Raw genomic sequence first — 18811 nt, forward strand, 5'->3', positions numbered from 1 at the left:
TGCAGCTCTCTTGCAGTTGATGGTGACTGTCAGATGTCCCATGTGTAGCTCTGGGAGTATGGGAATGGGGACTGAACAGGCTGAATTTCCAAGTATTCCCAAATAGTCCGTAAATCTGTTCCAAGTATTCCCAAATAGTCCGTAAAGCTGGTAGATGCTACCAGCCAGGTATGAATTGTGCAGTATAGGAGAGCCTCCAAAACTACTGCTTCGTGCTCAGGGCTTCCCAGTTCCAGCACAGGCTTGTGCAATCAGAGCAGGACCAGCCAGCAGAAATGCATTACACATGGGGGGGAAGCAGACTGGCTTGGTCCCTACCACTTTAAGCAAGCCAGAATACACCTTTTAGAAGGGGAGTCTTCAGTAAAAGTACCTGGGAACCTCTCCTTTCTGACTTCGGTGTCTTGAAAACAGCCTGTTTCAGACATGCTGTGGGCAAGCCCTGTGTCCTGCACCTTGTGCTTGCTCAAGCAAACCCTCAGTGCCAGCTTTTCCCCATCCAGTTTCTGTCTTCATGTCTTGTACATGATTATCTTCCCATCTGATTCATTACAGTAACAAGCAGCTCATTTAGGTAATTTCCATCTAGCTCTAATTAAGATTCTATATGCCTTTTTATTCCAATGAAAAGAAAGGGGCTCCTCTTGATTGCTTTTGAGTACAGGAGCATGCAGCCGGGTGCCCTTGACTTGGGCAGTATTTAGGAGCACATTTAAGTGCTTTCCTGATCTGAACCAAAACTGCAGTAAATCTTGACGACTATCAGCAGGAGTCTTTCATCTGCATGAAGCTCTGTAAGTGAAGGACGTGTTGGCAACTCTTGGAGCCAACAGAAAGAATGTGTAAATCCTGGCAAGGAGGTGAATTACCCTGGAGTTCAAAGCATGACATGCTCCTTTATGTACTCTATCTCAGTTGTCAGGAGGGAGTTAGCTGTTAAAAGGTGGTGCTGGGGATGGGGACTGAGTTATTTTGTGCTTGCTTTTGTGCTTTTGTGTTTTGGACTTTGCCAAGCATCCAGGTGGATGCGTGCTGCCCCATCCCACAAACTCCACCTGGCTGAGCACTGTGGGAGGAAGGATGAAGCTGCTCTGGAGTCCTTTACTTACTTTGGTGCTGCAGGAGTAACTTTACAAAGCAGTCAGTCCATAGCTCAGGAAATATTTTCCTGCTGACCACATTATTTTCCTGCTGACCTAGCAGCTGCCCTCCCACTCTGGGACTGAAGGCAGGAAAAGCAAAGTTGTAGCTGAAAGTCCTCCTTTTTCAAAATTAGTCTGATTTTTATTTTTTAAAGCACTCAATTGCTGGCTTATTCTTGGAGGTATCTTTAACTGGGCCTTGCAGGATATTTCATGTCTTTGGCAAACTTTCAAGAAGGAAGTGTCTTCGTGATTCTGTACAACTCCAGAAGGCTGCAGAGGATGCAGGCAGGTGGTAATGCCAGAAGGAAAGGATTAGAGGTCAAAATAAATGCAATTTATGCAAAGGCTTCATGAAGAAATTCAGCCTGATGAGGGCATGGAGCAGCAAAACACCTTCTTAAGGAGAGACAGAGCATCACTACTTTGCTTGTGTGATATGGGGAAGGATCCAGCTCTTTTCCCCAGGGGACGGGCTGGTGCATCTTTTCCATCTCTAATGTCTCTGCTTCCTCATATCTGATGTAAATAATTTATAAGGCTCGAAACGTGATCATGGGGCCGTCTGTGCAGGAGGAAGATTAAAGCCTGGGGCCAGCACTGTGCAGGAGACCTGCTACCTAATGCAGTGCCTGTTCTACATGGGCAGTATGCCAGGTGAACAAGTGCTGGATTTGTGCCTGAACCCTACTAGAGCCATCCTACCCAGTCCTTTTGTTCTTTCTACCCCTTTTTCCATATCTCCTTCCCTCCCCCCCTCCCTTATTTTCCTTTTTTGGTTTTTTTTTGGTTTTTTTTTTTTTTTTCATTCCTCCTTACTTCTTTTTCTCTTCTGTTTTTTGTCCTCTCCTGTTTTCCACAATTCTAGATATGAAAAGTCTTTTTTTCCAGGTAGTAGTTTTTGGCTGTAATTGAGCTGTGGGTATTTTGACCATATAAGAACTAAACAAAGGGGTTGTCACTTCTGTACTAGTCTGGCTTCAGCCTGGGGATGAAAAATTACCTGTGGACAGGGAGTGGAAATCTATGAAAAGCTGTGCTGGCAGTGGTCTGAGAGATGACTGGAAGTGCCCAAGTTCAAGACCCTTGAATTCAGCGTAAACAGCCAGTGAATGTCAAACCTGTGAGGCAGGGTCTGGTGTGAATAGCTGCAGAGCAGCTGCAGCACAGTTTCACTGGCAGGTCCCAGGACAGTTGTACAGGTGTTTCAAACTTTCTGGAAAGCAGCACAGTGTAGAGACAAATCTTGCTGGTTGTGTTGCTCCCTCACTTGGCAGACTTGCTCCTCACCTAGAGCTCCAGAGATGGAAGACAAACCAAGAGTCCATTAGCCATTCTGTAGAAGCATCCCCAGGAGAAGCTCTTCTCAGGAGACCTGCTTTTATCTACTCTGGTGTCCTGATGGAGCACCTCTCCTGAGAGGTAAAACAGAGACAGTTTGGGATGTTCATCATGGAGAAGGTTCTAGGAAGACCTCAGAGCACCTTGCAGTACCTAAAGGAGGCTACAAGAAAACTGGAAAGGGACTTTTTACAAGGGCGTGGAGTGACAGGACAAGGGGAAATGGCTTCAGACTGAAAGATGGCAAGTTTAGGTTGGACATAAGGAAGCAACTTTTTACTGTGAAATGGTGAGGTCTTGGTAACAGGTTGCCCAGAAAAGTTACTGATGCCTCATGGCTGGAATGTTCACGGCCAGGCTGGACGGGGCTTTGAGCAGCCTGGTCTAGTGGAAGATGTCCCTGCCCATGGCAGGGGAGGATTGGAACTTTGAAGCTCCCTTCCTACCCAAACCACTTTGTGATTCTTGAAATCCTGCAAGTTGTTATCTCCTATTTCAGTTGATCCGTTTGCATTAATTGAGAGGAAGAAAGATGACATTTTCAGTCCGTTCAGCAGCAGAGACATTCTTGTGCCAAGACACTGCTTGCAGCTGCTGAGGTGGCAGTTTCAGTAGAAAGGTGGAGGAATGGCTGAGTCCAGAGCCTGACTATAGCATCCCTTCACCTACACAGGTGAGCTGGATCAAAGCACCATAAAATGCCCTGTAAAAATGTTAGTGTACCTACAGAAATATTCTCTCAAAATATCACTTCTCTCTGATTGTCCAGGGAAACAGGTCAGCCTACCAAATGTAACAGGAGTCAACAATAATTAGATTTATAAGGGGCATTTGCTGACTTAATCTCTCTATGGCTTTGTCTTGGTATCTCTTGCTCTGTTTGTGGAGAGCTCTTTTAAATGGGTAGTTGCTTGTCCCTGTGCCTGGGTGGCTTGTCTTGTCAGTCCTCCTTGTGTCACTCTGGAAGTAAATTGTAAATATGTATATTTTTAAACTCAGGGCTTTCATTACATCATATTCAGCAACACGGTCTCCTTTTTGTACCATCTCAAATTTATCCTTCAAATAACACACGTAATTTTTAGCATCATTTCAAAATGCTGCAGTAATGTTATTGTAGACGCAACTATTGTAGCTATTTATAAGAACAGGATGCTCTCAGTTTCCTGGGACTGTACAGTATTTTCATTTTTTGGCTTCTCTTTGAGAATTGTGTAAACCACTCTTTATTTTCAGCAAAGCATCTGTTTTAGCTTCGCGATTACTTTGTCTTTTAGACTGAAAGGGGCCTCAGAGCGTTTTAACCTCCTGCTTCCCCTGCCTTGTAATCCCCCCAGGGTTTGCCAGGCTCCTTCTCAACATGAATGGGGGCTGGAGGGGGAGCAGGAAAGGGGGGATTCGCTTCCGATGAAGTCAGGCGGGCTCCGTGCTGCGGGGGGAGCTGGGCAGGACCCCCATCCCGGCTCAGGCGCTGCCAGCGCCGGATCAGGCAGCGCAGCCTGGGCTCAGCGTGACTTCACTCCCCCGCCACTGACCTCCTCATGGGAAGCTTTTCCCAACAGGAAGATGCATGAGGTTGTTAAATACTTCCCAATGTCTGGCTGAAGTTTCCCCTTTCCTAATTTAATTTCACTTTGCTTATGATTTAGGTGATGATTTAAGAAAACAAAAAAAAAAATCACTTTTTTGGACAGTTTATATATTTTTTTTCAGTTTGAAACATCTTATTCTACTTTAAGTAGGTAAAAATCCTTCGGTCTGTCGCAGGTGCAGTGGATATTGGCTTTAGAGAGCATCTCCATCTCCATAAATTGCTTTATCACAATATAATGAGATATTTTAGAAAAAATTACATCCTAGGTTAGAAAAAAATGAACTGTGCTTGGAAAAAAAGGATGCACCAGGCTTGTCTGTTCTTTTTTTCCCACAGTCATAACTTGGTGCTGCCTTCTTTTCATGTTTCCATTGGTGGTTTGTGGAGTTCCACCCCTGAGCACCCATCAGCAGCACAGACCCTCAGTGCTGGGCAGTCCTGGTGTGTCTGCCCAGGTCCTGGACTGCAGCAGGCCTACAGCTGAGTTCCTGTGAGGAGCAAAATGCAGAAGAGTGGGTCATCCCTCCTTCTTCTGTGGAGTTCTTTGGAAGATAAAACACCTCACCCAAATCCAAGGAGGGTTACGGCATGGTAAAGCTGGAGCTTGAAGCCCTGCTGAAGTTCCAGCACCCCAGCCTTGGGCTAGGTCTTCTCCTGGGGCTGCTGGTGCTCCGTGGGGAGCTCAGGCTGTGTTAGGCCATGCTTGGCTCTTGAAGCATCTTTGAGTTCCATTGAGCTGCTGCTCTTGAGGGTGGTAAAGGAATTTTTGTCCACTAGAAAACACAACAGTCGGCAGAAGCCTTAAGAAATTTGGTACCATGAGAGCAAGGAGGAAGGAGACGGCTCCTTCTTCCTGTTTCTCTTCCTTCCCCTCTCCATCCTTCCTCCTCCTGCTTGGCACTCTGCCTCTGGGACTCAACCTCCACTTAAGGGAGTGTCACCACCCCTCCTGGTCAGGGAGCCAGTTGTGCAGCTGAGAGATGCTGATTTTTGGAAGTGCTGTTAGATACTTTTGTTTGCTCATTTTGGAGATTAAGTGTGGGAACAGTTGCAGCCTGAGATGCCAGTAGCTGACAGTTGCATCTGACATATATTTCAATTTTTGTTATCTTCCTGCAGCTGTTTTCATAACACTCATATGAAAGGTCCACTTATCTCACTCCTTCCATGGTAGAAAAGGCTAAAGAAAACATTCCTGTTTGTTTGTATTGAAACTGGTATGGTTTGTGGCTTTTATGTTTTCTTGAAGGGTTTTTTGTTTTGTTTTTTTTGGGTTTTTTTATCATCTTGAACTCTTGAGGCAGAAGGTAACAAAATACTCAAGGGCAGTCTTATCTCTTCTACATCAGTGCAAAGGTAGAACTGTCACTGACCATGGGATTGCATTGCTTTGTTTCAGAGGCATGCCCTCTCTTTTAAATAAATAGATTCATCCCTCTGCAAATGCACATTAATTTTCCACTCCCCTTTCTTACTCACTAAGGTATGTTCCATTATAGTTGTTAGGAGTCACACAGACCTCCTATAACAGCAGTTGCATCATTATTCAAGACCTTTTGTTTGTTTTCTTCACAGAAACAGCTTTATCAAAGGGATAGATGTAGAGGGGTTAATTTGGCATCCTGGAGCAGTGCATTGATCCACACAAATACAGCTTTGCATGTATGGATCAGGGTAGTGAGCTTGCACACATCTCACTACCCTGCATGTAGCCAGCAGCACTGTGAAGTTTCAGAGAGAGCCTGGGAGATGGGGAGATGGAGCCTGCGTGGTGCCTGCAAGCCTGGCCAGGTTTGGCACTGGAGCTTCTCTGGGACATGAGGGATTTGGGACACGAGCTGTGGCTCCTCCTGTCCTTTCCTTCTGATGGCTGGTGTGGTCTCCTGCTGTCCAGGAGATGTTCTCCAGCACAGCAGTGGTATTTGTCCAGCCTGGAAGGACAAATGTTTTGGGTCTTGTTTGCTTTTGTCATTAAATTGGCTGAGAGGCTGCAGACTAGGGGAAGGAAAAGCTTGATTTCTCATGTGTGTGCTCTTGGGTGCTGGGCTGAGACTGAGCTTGTCTGATGGGGAGGCAGAGGGGTTTATGGTGTCATTGCAAGTCTTTCTGCCTCTGGTCATTAGATAGATGCAAGTCATATGATTTTTAAATTGGCTAAAGTTGGCATGGAATAAGTGAGTCAGATGCTTCCCCCTTTGCAATGGTCTTCCTGTCTGAAGATCGGTGGCGGGCACCGAGGGCTTCACTTGCTGCTCTGCTCCAGCAGCCCCAGGTCAACTGGAAACCGTTTCTACAGGCTTCATTCCTTTGATCAGTGACTAGTGAACTCAGGTATTTAAGGTAAATGTTAGAGCTTTCTGGGAACTGTCACCTGAGTTGCCACATAAATGGCGTGAAATTATTGTCACGGAGCCAGTTCGGCTGTCACAGGAATGTTTTCCACTTGTGTGGAGATACGAGAGAGGAGAGCACCTTTCAGTGCTCCTGGGTGCTGAGGAATTCAGCCTCTCAACCCTTCTGAGAAGAGGTTTTCCTGCCTGCTTTGTAAACTGTGAAAACAAAACACACAGATGAAGAGAATTACCCGAGATCATGTGGGATGCTGCTGCGCTCGAGATCAGAAACATCATCTTCCGTGTCCCAGTTTTCACTCCATCTATTAATAAACCACGCTATTTTTAGGCCTCTAAGTAGCCACGTTGTTTGTAATTAGCTTCACTAATAACTGCTCTTCCATACGCTGCAGGACCCACCAGCGGAGCAGCACGCTTTTCCGAGCCAAGCTAAATACAAGGGCGGCTAATAAAAGGCATCCGCTTTTCCAGTTGGTTGCTGTTGAGCAGACACGTGTCCTTGTAGCTCTTGTGATCAGTCAGCTGCCTAAATACAGCTCATGCACTTGGGTTAAGGATGAGGTGTTGCTACTCAGGCTTTCCGGGGCGTTCCCTTGCTGACCTTTCAAGAAAGTGAAGCAGCAGGTCTCTCCCTCTCTCCGGCGTGTGCTGAGTCAAGGCTCCTGCTTTCGAAGAGAGGCAGCATCTTGCAGTACCTAGAGCAGGAGATTTAATTGATGGCTGCAGACACCTTAGGTGACTGCTGTATTTACACCCCAAGAGAATTACTAATTACTGTAGGAATTGGGAGGTGCACTTGGAGCAGCTGCATGGAGCTGAGTGACCAAACCAGATGCAAATCCAGCAGATGACTGCAGAGGAGATGCTGAGCTTCAGTTCTCTTGAATTCCACCAGTGACTGCAATTTTGCTCCATTAAAAACACAATTACTTCACCAGGACCAGCACAAAGCTATCTAAGCAAACAGACAAATTACTAGTTAGGAGGAACAGACTGTTTTCACACATTTTCTTTTAAGAATCCAATCTCCAAACTTCCAAGCCCAAAATAAGGAACCCAAAAATGTTTTCCAGCATGCAGAAAATGAGGAGCTAAATGACTGCAGTGCTGCATCACCTCACTGCATGCTTGCTGTGTGACTTTTGCACCAGCTTTGTGTACAACAGCAGTTGTAGGGGCAGCCAAATGAGCTCCCTTTCAGAAAACCCAGGTCAGAGGGTTATTAACTAGAGAGCCGTGACCACTTGTGAGAGTGCGGCTCGGTTACCTCCAGATCTGCAAGATCTGTGAGAACGTCACCACGTTTTGCATGTGAGGTTTTTTTTGCTCTCCCTCTTTGATATAAATATATTGAGATGGTTATCTTTAACTATGCACACACGCTTGCAGGCCAAGCTGGTTCACTGAACACTGGCACAAGCCATGTGTGCTTAAACCGGCGGTCTTTATTCAGGCAAAGCCCCTGTTGATTTTTCCTTGCTTCTGTAAATTCCAGAGCCTTGGTCCAAAGCTGGCAGTGCACATTTGTTTGCCTTTGTATCGTAATATAGATGGGAAATCCTTGTAATACAGCTACATTTATTTACTGATAGAAATGTGCAGAACTGTGATAGCTTGCTACATAGGTTATTATTGATTTGTTATTTTTATTCCTGCAAAACTGGCTAGGCTAAATGCTATATTAGACCAAATAGACCTCTCTTATTTTTTTTTCTTTTTTTTTCACCAAAAATTGAGCTGGCAAAATGGTCTTTTCATTTGCAAGGATCTCCTAATTTGGGTCTAATATTGTATCGCACGTGATCCAAAGCACCAACAGGGCTAGATTACATCTGTGGCCAGTTCAGTTCCTACTCAGCACTTTATTTACATATTACCAAGAAGATAAGACAGTTTTTCCCCCTCTTCCCTGCATACTAATTTTGTATGAAATGCATGTTTAGACATTTTAAAGGCATTTTTGATCATACAGCATAACTGAAACAAAAAATACCACACCATGCCCCAAACCCAAAATTAAAAAACACAAGTGGGAAGGTCTCAGAAGAGAACCTAGAAAAACAGGAGGATTTTTCAGAGGCAAGTGGCTTTCCCAAGAGTGCTTACCAGGTCCAGTTCTCATGTTCTTCAGATAAATTCACATAGGATTAAGTGGACAGGAAGACCTAGGATGGGAAAGCCTGGGGCAGCAGGTTGCTTGTTCAGCCTAGTACAGCTGTATCAGGGAGGAGGTGAATAATTTGCTGAGACAGAAGGATGCTGATGCTTCAAAGCAGATGGATTTCACCTGTTATGGTGGTAATTAGGCTGAACATAAAATGAAAGTTCCTAATTTTTGGGGAAGCTTTTTAATAGAAGTGTTGGGATTAAGGTGTTTGGTTTGTTTCTGGGCAGGATTATGTATTTGCCTGAGGTGATGTCTTATGGAATTCATGCTCCAGGGAGGCCCTTCTCAATCCTACTAAAAAAAAAAAAAAATAGGGAAGAAAGATATGTATATGAAAATAAATTTGAGGTTTCAGGAGAGATTAAGTTGGCCTGGTTTTATTTCTAAATGACTGTCCCCATACAGAGGTTGTGCTCCAGTGAAGGAATCAGTGTTATTCCAAGGCTGATAAAATTAAGTGCTGAGAATGACTGTGTGAGGATGTGGTTATGTGGCCCTTTTTACCTGGTGTGAGTGTGCCTGTGCCACAGGAGTTGGTCCTGCTATCTTTGTTCTTTCAAACTGATCCCATCCCTGCTGCTGGTGCCTGGGTGCACGTGATCTTGCACACTGCAACACTTGACTTGAACAAAATTTAACCCAGAGAAAAAACACAGTCTAGCTTGTTCTTGATTGTGTCAGTTCCTGCACTTGTCTGACAAGAGCCTTTGTCCCCAGGGCAGGTAGGGAAAAGAGAGGACACCCTGAGCAGTGCTGGGGCTGCAGGAGCAAATGGGCTCCTCTGTTCTGGCAGGAGGCTGTATGGCAGCCAGTGTGAAACACTTTAGTGACTCTAAAATATCAGCACAGGATGATTCATACATGGGGTTTCCTCTCACTTTCCGGCATGTGAAGCTGGGGAGGTGTTTGGAATTTTCTCCTCTCACAGCCCCTGCTCCCCAGCTCCCCTCTGAAATCTCTGTGAGACACCCATACCCCCCTGGGAGACCCTTGGGGTATTTCCTCCACGTCCCCAGCAGCAACTTCTCTGTGAGAAAGTTCCCCGAGGCTTGGCCTCAGCTCCTGTGGTTCACCAGAGTCTGCAAGGCACAGGCAGACAGCGAACGCAAAGGTTGCATATGGCTGGGTGCAAATGAGCCTGTGTGGTCATTCAGGGTTGCTTTCTTCAAACAGACTTGAAAGAAGGTGTTTTTATCTTTTCTGTCATTATTTTCACCACTAAATTATTTGCAATTTAGTTGTTGTTCTTTAGTCAAAACAGTGGGAGGTGGGGAAGCATCCTCCATGTTTAAGATTGTTTTACACCTGGTCTGTGGCTGGGTTGGAGTTTCTCTTCTGTTGGGGATCTTAAAGACCCTGACCCCAAGCAACTCTTCCTGAGCACTGTGTCCTCACTTGGACAACCAAGCAAGGAAGTGATGAGCACAAACCCCCAGGCTGACACGTCTGTATGTTGGAGTCCCAGCCCCAAAAGCTGTGTCATGCACAGCCCCTGCCATGGGTATTGGCTGAAGCATCCACCAGCAGGAAGGGTCACATTGTGGTTGATTTAGTGGTACTTCACTCATACTCCATATGGATCCTAATATTTGTCTTGGAGCTCCTGGTGTGCATGTTTCATCCAATGACCCCCAAACCACCTGTCCCTCTGCCACTTTGGGTGCTGTCTTGCTCACCACATACCATCCCCTACATTTTATTTCTCTGATAACACGTTCTGATCTTTTTTTTTTTCCTTCCTTCTTGTTTTCTTCACAGATTTATCTGGAAAGTATGACTGACAGGAGCAGCTTACTCATCATTAGATAAGTATTGCAGATGACTCATGCAGGAGTATTGATAGCTGTGCTGCTGAGATGGATATCCTGTTTTATAATAGCTGTAGTGTGATGCCAAGAGCCAGGAACCTTAATTTCAATATCCATGCTTTTCTGTGAATGTGCTTTGGGTCTCTGGCACCTTTTCTCCTTGGTTTGTCCATCTAAAGAGTTCACAGGGGAGGTTTTGCTTCCCTCAGTGGGGTGTAGGGTATGGGGCCACTCATGTCACCTTGAAATGAAAGCTAGTGTTGAAAGGCTGCAGCTTTTATAAGTGTTTTCCAGGACATGCAATATTTGTCTTTTTAGTAGATGCCATCAGTGACTTCCTTGATTCTTTGGGGTTTTTTTGTTTGTTTGTGTTTTTTTTTTTTTCCAGAGCTATTATACTCCTTCTTCAGCAGAACAAACCAGAATGTGTAGAAACAGGTAAGGCAGCTGCTGTTGCAGCATGTTACTTTTGGATCATTAAGGGGGAAATATTGGCTGCAGTAAACTGCAAAAAAACCTGTTGACTCAATGGCAAGTGAGAGTTGTACCCAATGTACTCAGCTCCATGAGAGGCCTGGAATTGCTATATTCAGGGACAAATTTGCAGGCTACCTGAGAGCGTGTGTCTGAACCTCCCTCTGCTTCCAAAACCACTGGTCTCAAGGCTGTGTGAGCAATAGATGATGAGATTTCAGAAGTGATGAGCAATAGAAAGGAGCCTGCCCTTGGAGGAGATGCAAAAGGACGTGAGCTGTGAAGGTGGGGGGGTATGTACAGGATGGTAGGAGCTGCTGGGGACGTGTTAACCCACATGGGCTGGCAGGGGACTGAGGTGGCTTTAGCTTGGATGGGTGCAAAGGGCCATACAGCAATGAGGAAATTTGGAGTTAAAAGGAGAAATTTTTCCAGGGAGCACTGCAGAAAGGCCATGCTGCCAGTGATGGCAGCACGTGTGGCTGTGCCTGATGTACCTACCTGTGTGTGTGTGGTGTCACTGGGGACGGCTGGGACCCCACCTGTACCACACTCTTGGGCATCACCTGTGGTTCACACCAGCCTCAAACTGCCGAGGATGTTTGGTTTCCATGAAGGTGCTGGGCCATGACTGAGAAGCTGTGGCTTGAGCAGTGTGTCCCTTTCACCAGCAGGAGCCTGGGACAGGACCTTCCAGTGGGGCAGTGGAGGCGTGTCAGGTGCTGCACCTGATTTCTCAGCAAACATGAACCAGAGCCCGGAAGAAAAATCTGGCTTGAGGGTCTGTGCTGTATCCCAGCAGCATGATTTGGGTCTCAGCATTTACTGTGAGGGTGGTGAGGCACTAGAGCAGGGTACCCAGAGAAACTGTGTGCCCCATCCCTGGAGGTGTTCAAGGTTAGGCTGGACAGAGCTCTAAGCAACCTGATCTAGCGAGGGATGTCCCTGCCCATAGCAAGGGAGTTGGACTAGATCATCCTTGAAGGTGCCTTACAATCCAACCCATTCTGTGGTTCTGTGATACTTTGCTACATTAATTGGAGCTTGTGTTCTTCAGGCTCTAACAGTACTTTGGAGTAAAAAACTGGGTCCTGATCATGTGTAAAATAAAAAAAAAAACAAACAACTGAGTGCATCTGCCTCCAGCACAAACCCTTACATGATGGCTTGTAACATAGTCTCAGTTAGGTCCCTGCCTCATAGGGTAGAAAATGCCTTTAAGGCCTCTTCCCTTTAAGCTCTGCATCAGAGATATGTACGTACTATGAAACCACCTCAGGACTAAATTTTTTGGAGTAATAATCTGATGTTGCTCTCGGTAGAAAGGAGTTTGGCATTTGGGGATTGTGTAGTGTCAGTCAGTGAATGCCAGGGCCAGGGCATCAGGAATTTTTCCATCAGGTTCTTCCACTTTGGCCATATCCTACTGCACTGACATATCTAAAAAAGCCCCATAATTCTGACGAATGCTCTTAACCATCACTTGGTGGAAATATTTTTGGGGTAGAGAAATGAGAGCACTTGTTCCTGCCTCATTCACCTTGAATCACTGGGGTCAGGATGGCAGCTCAGAGGCAGGATCTGTGCTTCCCCCGTGGGTGGTCTCAGCTATACATATTCAAATCAAGCACCCAGGCATGTCACCTCGGTGCAGCAGGAGCTGAGAAAGGCACAGGGGCTTTCCAGCCCTTCAGGCCATTATTAGTAAGAGGGTTTGCTTGTGGTGTGTATTTTGGTTCAAGCTGTGAACTGCCACCGGGCTCTAAAATCTGCTGGTGAGCCTTGGTAATAGTATTGCAAAAAGTTTCCGAGAAGCTTAATAACTTCCCTAAATATATATATATTTTATGTCTATAAAGATGCTTGAGGATTTGTTCATGCTGAAAGTTTGCTGACCCCAGTAGAGGGGATTTGTACTCTTGCCAGCACTTGGGAAGCTCAGGCAGGTAGTGGATAAGGATAAGGAAGTGGTTGTTGGGGCTTTGCTTCTCTTCTGTCATTTTGGGATGGTGAATTTGGGGGCATGTTTGAGGATTTGGTGAGTAGGTAGAACAGTTTATAGCAATGTGAGTGGCCTCTATGGTAACTTCAAGATTGTGCCAGCTAAGCAACTAGATCAGGGATTACAGATCCCAGGGCATCTGAAGTCAAAATAGGTTTTTAAATCACACAGGTAATTTTAAAAGAGATAATTAAGTTTCTTGAGTTCCTCAGTAGTGCCTACAAATGTTCCTGCAAATGGCTCATGAAGCAATTGCTGTCTATAACTTCTGCCAGAGGAAAATGTGCTATTAAGTGGAAATTAGCTGCCCATGTGGCATTATCTGTCTTGGAGTCTCAGGGAGTTTTACTGAGATGTGTTAATACAGCTGTGCTGAAGGTACTACTCATCTGCACGCTCTGATAACCATCCTCATGTGAAATGAATCCCTGTGGAGCTGTTTGAGATCTTGCTGCTCCTGGTTCCCAACCTACATGGTTGCCAAAAGCTGCTACCCACAGAGGCAGGGCTAAGGATGAGCTAATGGGCATCTGCACCTTATCCCTTGCTCTGTATGAGCACAAACCCATCTTTGCTTACTGGGAGAACTGGGGCACCAGGTGAGGAGCTGAAATGTGGCATATCTATTCTCCTCCCCTTGCTGGGGCAGTGGAGGATTAAGGGCTGAAGTGCACTGAGGTGGAGGCAGTGACATGTCAGGTGCTGAAGTTAGGCTTTGAAAGCAGTTTTGCCCTCTGGAAATGTCTGCTTTTTTGCACTTGACTGGTTGGCAAGGTGGGAGTCATCACCCCCCCATGTAGGTCAGCAGTTCAGCTTTTGGTTTATGCTGCAGCCAGGGGCAATCTAGTCAACATTGTCCATAGGGTTTAAGGTGTGATGGACCCCTGATAAATGGGACAAATTGCACCTTCATCTTCCTTGGCTCTGGGGCAGATTCTTCATCACCTGCAGAAGCACTCCATGCCCACTCGTTTGGATGCAGGTGCCAAGGCTGCAAACACCTTTCTTTGATGAGATGTGGCATGCCCCAGCCATCTCACTCGGACTAGATAAAATATTTCAGATGGCTCTAGGGTGGGTGGGATGAATCCTACACCTGCTGTAGCAGTGCTCATGCGCTGGACTGTGATGGGTTGTCTGGGGAGAGATGGGGTTAAAGCAACTTCCGTGGGTCCTTCTTGCAGTGAGTCTGACTTCCCATCCTTTTCTGAAGAAGATGGTCGTCAGATCAAGGCCAGCTTGGAAAAGGGAAATCTCCTGTAGGTCACTTGAAATTCAGCAGTGGCTAAGTCACTGTGTACCCACTGCATCTTTGACCCATGGCTATGATGGGGAGGCAAAATAGGACTTGAGGGCATGGCACAAGAGCAGTGTGGAATCTTTTCAGGAATAATGTTGTTTGAGGCAGTACAGGAACAGTAAGTACTGTCCTTTTAATCAAGGATTCAATAAGTTTTGTGGCAAAGGTTGATTTCTGTCTTGGCTCAAGGATTTCATAATTGTAACACTTGCCTTCTGGAGATCCACAGGTCGCATGAGCATGGGGAGCACGGGCTGCTGGGTGCTGGGTGAGCATTCTTACACTGGTCCACAGGGATGGTTGTGCCATTGAGCTCTGGCTGTGTCTCTTTCCAGCTCCCAGCACCTTGTCCCTTTTAGATGATCCCTGGTACAGGTGTATGAGGCTGGCTCTGCCATCTGCACTGGTTGTGGTGGCAGCAGATTTCCCCCCTGCAAAGGTGGTTCTCCCTGGCTGCTGCAAAGCTTGAGCAGGGAGCTGCTCTAGCTGACACTGCTACTGCAGCAGATCTATAGACGTGCTATGAACAAGGAGGAGGGGAAGCACCTGGAGACACATCTGCATTGGACCGTGTCACACAGCTGTCCTAAGTGGGCAGCAAGCCCAGTCAGTCGGTCTGCACAGTGCCCGTGTCCTGCCCGTATGGCCTCACCAGCCTGGCTGCCTGTCCCAGGCAGTGTCAGCCTGTACATGAGACTAATGCTTGTTTGGTTGTGTCTTAAAGCCGTGATTGCTACCAGATCACTACCCCGAGCCTCCCCAGCTTCATTTTTCTCTTTGCATTTGGAGTTGCAGCCTCATTTGAGTGAAAACACTCAAGCCAAACCCTGTGCCCCAACGGCTGCTCATCTGATAGTGCAGAGCCAGCTCGCAGCAGCTGCTAAAATAGCAGAACTGAAGTGGGGAATGAAAAGTGAGATGGTGATTAAGACCCAATTTCCTGCTGTGGCCCCGCAGTGTTCCTGCCGGCAGTGGAGGCATTGGCAGCAGTGGTGTGAAATGTCTCAGCCTCCTGCCTTGGGCTGGCTGAGCACTCACGCTGCCCTGTGCTGCTTGCTTGTCTCAGTGCTTTGTAGATGTTGGTTTGGCTGAGCTCAAGGGGATGAGGAGGATCCTTTTTAGGAAGGGGGGAAGGGTAGGAAGTCCATGCAGGCTGGTCCTGGCTGAGTTGGGGTTGGAAGCAGCCGTGGTGAGACCTAGGCCAGCCCTGAAGCAGGCTGATGTTAATTGCTTTGTGTTACCTGGAAGACATGAAAGAGTGCACGGGATTTGAAAACACTGGGAACACTGGTCCTCTGGATCTTTTTCTCCTGTCTCTGCCAGTAATTTTCCTTGGACCCACCATTTAGGATTCTGAGAGAAGAAAATGCAAGAAAGAGGAATTGCTGCTAAATTAATGGTGAAGCTTCCAAGCTGATGCTGTTTGCTCCATGGGCATATGGGCTGTTCACCTGTCCTACTGTTTGGTCCCTCATGTACCTAAATGTAAAAAAGCAAATGCATTAGAATTAGTTTATCTTTTTGGACTTCTTGCATCAGAAGTTCATTCAAGAGAAAACATGAAAAATTGAGTGCAAAGATGATGCTGAGCTGATGGCTGTTCCTCTAAGGACACTGTTCCACTTGCACTTACTAACATGCTCTATGTATATGAGTATCAAAGGCAGCTTCTGGTTTCTTTCTCACCCTGAAAGTGTAAATCACTGCTCTCCTGTGTGTGCTCCAACAACTCTTAGGTCTTTGTTGTAGAACCCGACATGTTTCAGCAGTCCAAACCACGTCATTGTAAACTGTATCCTTACTGATCAGAGTAGTAATGTGCAGCACAGAGATGGAACTTCCTTACACTTCTTCATCCTTTGAAAAAAGGTAGTTGCACAACCCACTGCAAAGAGCCCAGAACCTCACAGACCATGGTGTTTGCTCTGGACATAGTGGATAAACCCATTTCTTTCTGTGTTTGAATGTCAGAGCAGCTCCCATCATCCACCCCTCTTAAACCCACCAGAATCTCTCACTAACTTTTACTCTGCAAAGGTGAGTTACAGCTTAATTGGGCAGCATGAGCAACCACTGCTTGAAACTGTTGGCTTTTGCATTTCCTGGCTTCTCTTGGGGTCACCTGCATCTTCTCCAAAGTTGCCCCTTTCCCTGGATTTATGCAGCACCCAGTGCCACTGATATGGCTGGGAAGGCTTCTGTTGTATGAGGTCACAGAACTGTCCTGCTCAAATCTGACCAGTTTGAAGGAAATGGAAATGGAAATGGAAATGGAAATGGAAATGGAAATAGAAATATATTGTTCACAGAACAAATAGTCAGCACATGGGAGAGAGTCTCACAGACAGTGGTGCTGTTGGGGAAGATGTGCTGTTTCACAGCAGCCAAGGTAATTGCCCTGAATTGGTATCCTCTACTGCCACTACTTTCCTCCAACCTAGGAGTACTCCTCTGCTGGTGTGCAGCCTCAGGCTTGCATGGCCAACATGCAGCAGGCAAGGAGGAGGTGAGAGGGGACTGTTGATCCTGGGTCTGGCAGAGCATCATACATCATCTTTGCTGTGTGAGGAGGGACAGCTTTTTTGTAGAGACTCGTGTGACATCCTCTGCCATGGAGGAGAGGGATATTTTATATTCTTCTGGTGCCTTTCACACCAGAGAGGAATTCAAAGTGCTTTTAAGACTATTTTCATAGTCTTGAGGAAGGGATGGGCAGTAGGTTTTGCATGAAATGTCCTTTCCTGCCAGGTGAACAGCACCCGACTGTGGAAGCTACAGCGCTGGGAGCCAAAGCTTTTCCAATGTACTGACTTCTGCTTGCCAGCAAAGCAGCACCACAGCACAGTGTAATTTCAGGAGTCTGGAGGAAGAGCTACCCAGAATTGTTTTGAGTTTTTTAGAAGCTATTTTGAAGGAGAATGGATTAAAGGAGAGCAAATAGTGCAGACATGGAAAGTAAGCAGCTGCATTTTAAGAAGGCAGGGCAAGTATGGCTTTGAGGTGATAGCAGGGAACAGACTGCAGATGAATTTCAGTGCATAATGCCACCATACAGATTCAAAACACTTCTCTCTTTGACAGAGAGATCTTTCATATCAATCTATGGATGAAACAATGCTTGGTTGAAAGAAACTGCATAGCCTTGGTCTGGTGGCACCTGGCATATTCCCTAGTCCTGGTTTTGCAGGCCAGCAAGGCTATAGAAAACATGAAGAATATGGAAAACCAATAAACTTTCTCCTAGGATCCAAGCCAGAAAAGTGTTCTTCTGGGATGATCCAAATGTCTTTAACTAAACTCCTGCAACTGAGAATGGCAGTTTTGTTGGCATCTGTTAGTCACAGCACAGAAAGGCAGCAGGTTGTGTCACCGTCCTGACTTACAGATGATGGTCACAGGGCAGGGAGGCTGTGGCAGAAGCAGAAGATTTGGTGGAAGAGGAAGGATCTGCTGTAGTGAAGAGACATGGGAGATTGGACAGGGTGATCCCATGTCAGTCTGTGGAAGAGGGCAGGTGTGGGCAGCTCACCAGTGTCTCCTGATGCCACTGAGGATGGCGGGCAACTGGCAACTCCTCATCCTGCAGTCTTTGTCTAGAGCTCTGTAGCCATCCACTAACCTGTCTTGGATGGCTTCTCCAGTGTCATCCCATGTTCATGACCACATCTATCAAGCAGTGCTGGCATATGGTGTAAGTCAGGAACTGCATGGGAGAGCAACTGTAGGTGACCCTGCTGGCAGGAGCCATTTCCAGTGGTTTCCCTGCTGCTTTCTGGCTTTGCTCAGTCTGGTGGTGGAAGATGTGTGTCCAGCCCAGCCTAGAGGCTGTGGGTCACACTTTGATGTGCCCTCCCTTTGCCAGCTATGCCAGCTTGGCTCGCTTGCCAAGTCCATGTTCAACATGATAGATGTCAGCAGCAGAGCCAAAGGATTGCCAGGGTGTGTTGGAGTCTGTTCACAAATCCTGCAAGGAGATGGAAAAGGTCATTTTGTCTAGGGCAGGGGAGGAGGAAAGAGGCAGAAGGAGTGATGCCATGTGGATTTGTTTTATTCTCTTGAGGAAAACAAAGCATCTCTGCAACAGATGATTTGATGATTCTGGAGATCTTTTTCAGCCTTAATGATTCTGTGATTCTGTGACAGGAGAGCAGAATGGAAATAAAAACTGAGATAAAGAAGAGATAAAAAACTGAGATAAAGAAGCAGATGAGCTCCTTAGCAACTTTCTCTTGCATCTCACCTCACTGGGTCTCTTTACTACCAACAGTAGGGAATAAAAAGGCAGAAAAAAAAGCGCCACGAGAGGAGTTTCAAATGGATGCCAAGATTGATTTAATTAGATGTATTGAATTCGTTAACTTCTGAATGATGTGGCTGTCATGCAGCACAAGTGACAAGCTGCGAGCAGCAACGGCAGCGTGGCACCAACCTGCCAAAAGGCTCAGCAAAGCAGAAGGATTGACCTACTTCCCTGGGCTCCATGGAGAGCACAGGCGACTGCCCTCCACTTGCTATTGCCGTGCTCCCTGGAGGGCTGTGCATCCCTCTGCAGGGCAGAGCTCACCAGCCCAGCACTGCCCCTCATCTCCAGCATGAGCCTGGGGCTGGGCAAATGTCCGCATGCCTTTG

At 46.5% G+C, this 18811-nt stretch overlaps 1 long non-coding RNA gene across 6 annotated transcripts in view; it reads left to right on the forward strand.

Moving 5' to 3' along the window:
- The window catches only part of LOC115493999 (uncharacterized), a 129696-nt gene that overhangs the window by 98738 nt on the left and 12147 nt on the right, over window positions 1-18811 (forward strand). For 5 of the 6 annotated variants that reach the window (XR_012054277.1, XR_012054278.1, XR_012054276.1 and 2 more), the window contains one exon: window positions 10357-10844. The exons of the other annotated variant lie outside the window; for it this stretch is intronic. This is a non-coding gene — a long non-coding RNA (uncharacterized lncRNA). The remainder of the gene's footprint in view (window positions 1-10356; window positions 10845-18811) is intronic. 6 annotated transcript variants of the gene reach the window in all.

The sequence above is a fragment of the Taeniopygia guttata genome, chromosome 2 (assembly GCF_048771995.1).
Source record: "Taeniopygia guttata chromosome 2, bTaeGut7.mat, whole genome shotgun sequence".
NCBI classification, from domain to species: domain Eukaryota; kingdom Metazoa; phylum Chordata; class Aves; order Passeriformes; family Estrildidae; genus Taeniopygia; species Taeniopygia guttata.